The sequence below is a fragment of the Peromyscus maniculatus genome, chromosome 21 (genome assembly GCF_049852395.1).
Source record: "Peromyscus maniculatus bairdii isolate BWxNUB_F1_BW_parent chromosome 21, HU_Pman_BW_mat_3.1, whole genome shotgun sequence".
NCBI classification, from domain to species: domain Eukaryota; kingdom Metazoa; phylum Chordata; class Mammalia; order Rodentia; family Cricetidae; genus Peromyscus; species Peromyscus maniculatus.
In genome coordinates, this window is record NC_134872.1 from 62729648 (window position 1) to 62736518 (window position 6871).

General features: G+C 39.0%; 1 pseudogene; it reads right to left on the minus strand.

Annotated features, from left to right (window-relative positions):
- Positions 1 to 641: 641 nt before the first annotated feature.
- On the minus strand, positions 642 to 1725 carry LOC102919567 (glyceraldehyde-3-phosphate dehydrogenase pseudogene; annotated as a pseudogene).
- Positions 1726 to 6871: the final 5146 nt, after the last annotated feature.

The window sequence follows — 6871 nt, forward strand, 5'->3', positions numbered from 1 at the left end:
AAGAGAACCAAAAAACTCTTTACACTGCAAAATGATTTTGACAGCTGCATATATGTTTTTATACATACATATGCCTGTATGTATGTCTGTGTATCATGTGCATGCTTGGTGTGGGGCGAAGTAGATACCAGATCCCCCCCTCCCCAACTGGAGTTCCAGATGGCTGTGAGGCACTGAGTAAGTGCCTGGAATCAATCTTGGATCCCATGAAAAAGCAGTAAGTTCTCTCCACGGCTGAGCTGTGTCTCCAGGCAGACAGTTGTTCATGTCTTCTCGGAATTTATTCTTTTTTGGTAGTAAGCTTTATTTCAAAGCAGTGTCACACCAGAGCTTTGGATCTGTTCCTTCATTGATGTTCAGGGATTCTTATTGGTTTTAGGTAATCGTCCAAACGACTGGTAAAGGTTGGGTACTTCCTTTTATCAGCCACTGCATCTCTTTCCTACATTGTTAAGAGACCGACTATTTCCTGAACAATGTTTTGTAAGTTTTGCAATAATACAGAACATTTTAAATTCATTATTTTCAATACTTTTTTTTTATGGGTGCAGTGAACTTTATTGATGGTGTTGAAGAGAGTAGGGGTCCCGAAGCCCCTCCTGTTGTTCTGGGGATCTGGGATGGAAACTGTGAGAGAGATGCTCAGTATCGGGGACTGATATGGGACAGGAACTTCTCAGCAGCCGAGGGTCTCTCTTGCTGTCCTTGCTGGGATGGGTGGTCCAGGGCGGGCTTCTTACTCCTTGGAGGCCATGTAGGCCATGAGGTCCACCAACCTGTTGCTGTAGCCAAATTCATTGTCTTACCAGGAAATGAGTTTCACAAAGTTGTCATTGAGAGCAATGCCAGCCCCAGCATCGAAGGTGGAAGAGTGGGGGTCACTGTTGAAGTCGCAGGAGACAACCTAGTCCTCAGTGTAGACCAGGATGCCCTTTAGTGGGCCCTCCGACGCCTGCTTCACCACCTTCTTGATGTCATCATACTTGGCAGATTTCTGCAGGCGGCATGTCAGATCCACGACGGACACATTGGGGTAGAAACACGGAAGGCCATGCCCGTGAGCTTCCCGTTCAGCTCTGGGATGACCTTGCCCACAGCCTTGGCAGCACCGGTGGATGCAGAGATGATGTTCTGGGCAGTCCCACGGCCATCACGCCACAGCTTCCCAGAGAGGCCATCCACAGTCTTCTTGGTGGCAGTGATTGCGTGGACTGTGGTCATGAGTCCTCCCACAATGCCAAAGTTGTCATGGATGACCTTGGCCAGGGGGGCTAAGCAGTTGATGGTGCAGGAAGCATTGCTGATAATCTTGAGTGAATTGTGGTTCACACCCATCACAAACATGGGGGCATCAGCAGAAGGGGCAGAGATGATGACCCTTTTGACCCTGCCCTTCAAGTGGGCCCCAGCCTTTTCCGTGGTGGTGAAGACACCAGTGGACTCCACAACATACTCCGCACCAGCCTCACCACACTTGATGTTGGCGGGATCTCGCTCCTGGAAGATGGTGATGGCCTTCCCATTGATGACAAGCTTCCCGTTCTCAGCCTTAACTGTACAGTTGAACTTGCCATGGGTAGAGTCATAATGGAACATGTAGACCATGTAGTTGAGGTCAATGAAGGGATCATTGATGGAAACAATTTCAACTTTGCCATACTGGAAGGCAGTTCTGGCAACCAAGCGTTCAATTCGGCCAAATCCGTTCACTCCGACCTTCACCATTGTGGCTCAGGAGCGAGGCTGGCACTGCATGGAAAGATGCAGCTGTCTCTGGAACAGGGAGGAGCAGAGAGCCTGTTTGTGTTTTTTTTTTTTTAAAAACTCTACATTTTTTGCTTTCTGTACTAGTTTTAGATCCAGCCTTGCTTTATCTGTAAAAAACCAAAAACCAAGAACCAAAACTGCTAGCAGTGTAGTTGATATTGTTTTGAATCTATAGGCTAATATAATAACATTATGAAAATTGCAAATTATTTAATTATTCAGATTATGATTTTAATTCATGAATATGGTGTATATATCAAGTGTTAAAATAATTTCCTGTATATGTAACTAAGGCACAAAATGTGATAATTCATTACATATGGTGAAATTATTTTCATAGTCAAGAAAAGTAGGTTGCTTATTGTCTTGGATAATTACATTTCTCTTTTGGAAATTTTCCTTATTTATTTAATTTTCTTGTTTATTTCTTCTTAAAAATTATCTTTATACAATATATTCAGATCATGACTTCTCCCCTCTGTTCCCCTAGCTAGATACTCCCCACCTCCAACAAAGTACATGTCTTCTTACACTCATCAGAAAGCCACAGGTAAACAACAACAACAACAAACAAACAATAAAAAAGAGAAAAGAAAAAAATCACACACATACGTATACATACACACACAAACATCATAAAAACAGAGAATCAGAAACCATAATGTAGAAGCAAACCCAGCAACTTAAAAAAAAATGCCTAAACAAAGCATTATGAGACACCTCCCCCCAAAAAATCTACAGAAACACTACTGAGTTCATTTTGTGTTGACCACCTACTGCATGCTATGGGTTCTACTCATAAGTGTGGTTAATATACCCAGTGAGACTCCATCAGAAAAACCTAATTTTTTTCTTAGCGATTAGTTGTCAAATGGAGAGTCCTTTTTAGTTAGGGATGGGACTCATGTCTACTTTACTCTCTCAGAGCTAGGATCCTATCTAGTTTTGATTTTTGCAGGCCCTATGCATGCTGCTACAGTCTCAGTGAGTTCATATGTCTGCCAGTCTTGTTGTATCTTGGAGACACCGTTTCCTTGATTTCTTCCATCCCCCACTGGATCTCAAAATCTTTCTGGCTTTTCTTCCTCACAGCTTCCTGAAGTCTAAGAGGAGGGGCTAGATGAAGACTTTTCATTTAGGACTGAGTGTCCTAAAGACTGTCGTTCCCTGTACACTGTCCAGTGTGAGTCTGTGTATTGGTTCCTATCTAATAGTCATCTTTATATTTATTCAGTTTTAATTAAAATAGAATTATACCGGTTTCCTCCATCTCTTTCTCCCTCAACCCCCTCCCAGGAATATTTTCTCTAAAACTTCCATGATTCACTCAATTTGAAAGCCTTTTTCCTTTTATTATTATTGTTACATACATGCATATGAATACACAAATAAATAAAACTACTCTGTTGTAGTTATCAGTGTGTACATATAACCTAAAAGGGGGCCTCATTCCATGTTAAAGACTAATTTCTAAGGGATATTGACATGGTTCCAGTTATTTCCAGGAAAGACCATTTCATGGCCAACTTCCTGGTCTTCTTATTCTAACAATCCTTTTGCCCCCTCTTGCCTGATGTTCCCTGAGCCATAGTTTCAGGAACTGTGTTGTAGATGTATCTATTGTAGCTGGGATCCCCACGAGCAGCTGATCTCTGTTTTGTGCCACTTGTGACTTTCTATGATGGTTGCCATTTGCTTTAAAGACAAGCTTCTTAGTTGAGGGTGTTAACCCCACTTCTCTGTGGGTTTAAGAATAAGATTTAGTAAGGAATTTGAGGAATAAGATTTAGTAAGGAATTAGTAAGGAATTTAGTAAGGATTTATTAAAGAATAAGATTTAGTAAGGAATTATGCTGGTCTGGAAAAGTAGAAGCTGGTTTTTGTTATGAGTATGTAAAATCTACTCTTGATAAGTACTCACATCATAATAAAATGGTATTAACTATAACCCCTGTGTCTGACTTCTGCCCATTGACATCTATATCTATTCATCCTACATCATAGCCAGTTTATATCTTTTAATCAACTTCTCTTTCCCAGCAGGATGATAACAGTTTTTTTTTTTTTTATGTTTCTTAGTATTCTTCAAGTTTTCAGAATCTAAGTGCATCAAGAAATATTTTCTTCTGCTGTGGCTGATTTTTCTTAGTATAATATCCTATAGAATTATGCATATTGTCCCAGATGGTAAGATATTCTTCATTTATAAGGTTGAATAATATCGCATTGTATATATAAAATAACTCATGTATCCATGATCCTGTGTTGGGGTCCACAGAGTTTTCCTAGTGAGTTCTGAGTTTGCTTTACACAGCAGGGCTGTATTAAGGAATGGCTTGACCAAGTGCATGGTCACCAGGTGGCTGGAGTGGTCTGCACTTGGCTGTGCTGGGGGCAGGTCTTTTGTTCCACCCCTTGGCATTCCTTTAAAAGCCCTTTGGAGAGACAGTCTGGGCCCAATGCATTAGGATCCAGGCTTTCCCGAGGCTATCCTGTGTTTTTCTCTCTCTTTTTCTCTAGTCGTCTATCTAATATTTCATGCTGCTCCTGCTCAAGTTTACCTTGGGGAAATGTGGGGGTGGTATGGCTCCCCACAATTCTAAGGAAAGTTTTGCATTGTTTACTAGCTTTCTGAGGCTCCAGGTACCAATTCTTTACTATTCTTCAGATGGTGTGAGCCATGAAACTCTGACTTTTGAAGCCCATTCTCAGTCTCATGTTTCTTATGCTAACAATGAGAATTTTAATATACCAATAACTTTATATACTGGCAGAATATTAAGAAATATGACAAAGGTACAACCTTTAATTAACTTTTATAAAAATTGTCAACCAATGAAAAAGCAAAGCTGAATATACCTAAAGCAAAAACACAAGCAAGAGAATAGTTATTGGAAATATATATTGAAGTATTTGTTAACATCTGTTACGGTGTTTTTCAGATAGTCAGAGCTCAGTAAGTGTCTATTCCACATGGGGAAGAAAAAGACATTAAATACTCAAACTAATTTTCTTCAAGGCACTCAAAATTAGATGACATATATGAGGTATACAGTTTATTTCATACTTGGATTTTCCTTTAACTTAATTGCAAAATGACCTCCATAATATGCTTATATCATTAGTGGCCAATGAATATGAGTGAATAAAGAGGAGGACTTTTATTTTCCCCACGCCTCTTTAGTCTTTATGTTCTAAGGGGATTGTCTAACTAAAATAGTAAAATGACTATATAGATATCACAGTTTTGAATAAAACATATATTATTATTATTCATATCAGTACATTTCCATGATAAAACAGCTCATTTCCTATGAGGCCTAGAACACATAAAACACTATGGAAAAGAATGATTGGCTGGTCCTGTTTTCTTTTTATTAGCTCCTCCAAAATATTAGACATGTGAAATGAAAAGTGGTGTGGTACTCTGCTTTGAAATTCACAAGAAACGAGCCCCAATGTGGCAGGTCCATCACTCTGGGATCACATCTCCGTGTAATTTTTGTGAAGATCAGTAGTAGTACTGAAAATAGCCTGGCATATTTCAATGACATATACTATTTTATCTGAAGTGCTAATGAAGAGACACAGCTGCTTAGATCAATCAAAATTTTGTTTTAATACAGACAGAAAAGCAGATGTAGATTTTCAGAATTTGTTAGCCAAGACAGAAAGTCTACTAAATGTATTTATGTTGATGTGAGTGCATGGTGTGTGTGTGTGCGTGTGTGTGTGTGTGTGTGTGTGTGTGTGTGTGTGTGTGTGTGTGTATAACAGACAGAATAAAGGAAAAAATTTAAAAAGTAATTTTATATGGACTTGTCAAGGTAATTTAGAATCAACTTTAAATTACATTTTTATCCTTCCAGTAGCTGTTTTTTTAACTGTTGCCTCAACATAAATATATATAGAAAAAAATGAAGAAATGCATATTGAAAAACTGAAGAAATGCATATTGAAAAACTGAGAAATTCATGTTTGAGTGTTGAGCTGTGTGCATTACATTTAGTTCTTCACACAAGTCCCTGCTTCTTATCTATTTTCTGTATTAAATATGTAATGCTCATAGCTAGCAGAAATCCTCAGAGACGTAAGTTCTCATCCTCTGTTCCATGGATACCAGTACACTATTCACTGCATACATGCTCTTATAGCAAACCAAATACAAACTGGTTGGAAGAAGTTGCAGCCATCAAAACAACCTTTCTGCTTTTCCCTTTCTTTCAGATTAGCTGGAAATTGAATACAGAGATTACATGTATGGTAGCATAAGTGCCATTATTTTAGAGTATTATCAGAGATTTGTTCCATTTTAACATTAAACCTTAATGTAATTGGCACCTTTAGCACTGTAATATGCATTTGGACTACACTAAAAGTGATTGGGAAACTCAATAATTGGTAAGAAATATGAAAAGCCTAAACTGAATTTTATTAAAAGTACATAAAAGCACTATATAGCTTCACACACTATTCATAAACTAATACTATCTTCATGGGGTACAGGGCAGAAAGGTAGAGGTTACTAAATACAACAGCAAAGTGGAAATGTTTTAGAGACAAACAAAAAGCACTATATAGCTTCACACACTATTTATAAATGAATACTATTTTCATGGGGTACAGGGCAGAAAGGTAGAGGTTACTAAATAGAACAGCAAAGTAGAAACTTTTTAGAGACAAACAAAATTTGCATTGTGTTCTGAAAATCTGAAGATAATTGATAATGCTTGTATTTCTTCCATCCATTAAAAAAATAGATAGCTCAGGAGATGGCTCAGCCAGTCAGTCTTCTGCCTTACAAGTATGTAGATCTTGAGTCCAAATGTTCAGAGCCATTGGAAAAAGCTGAAAATGATGTGCACCTGCAATCCCAGCACCAGAGAAGTGGAGCCAGGAGGATCCCTGTGGCTCCTCACAATATTTCCTTAAGAAAGAAACTAGTTTTAGGCTGGGTGGCAGTGGTGCATGCCTTTATTCCCAGCACTTGGTAGGCAGAGCCAGGCACATCTGTGTGAGTTTGAGGCCAGCCTGGTCTACAGAGCAGGATCCAAGACAGGCACCAAAAATACACAGAGAAACTCTGTCTTGAAAAACCAAAAAG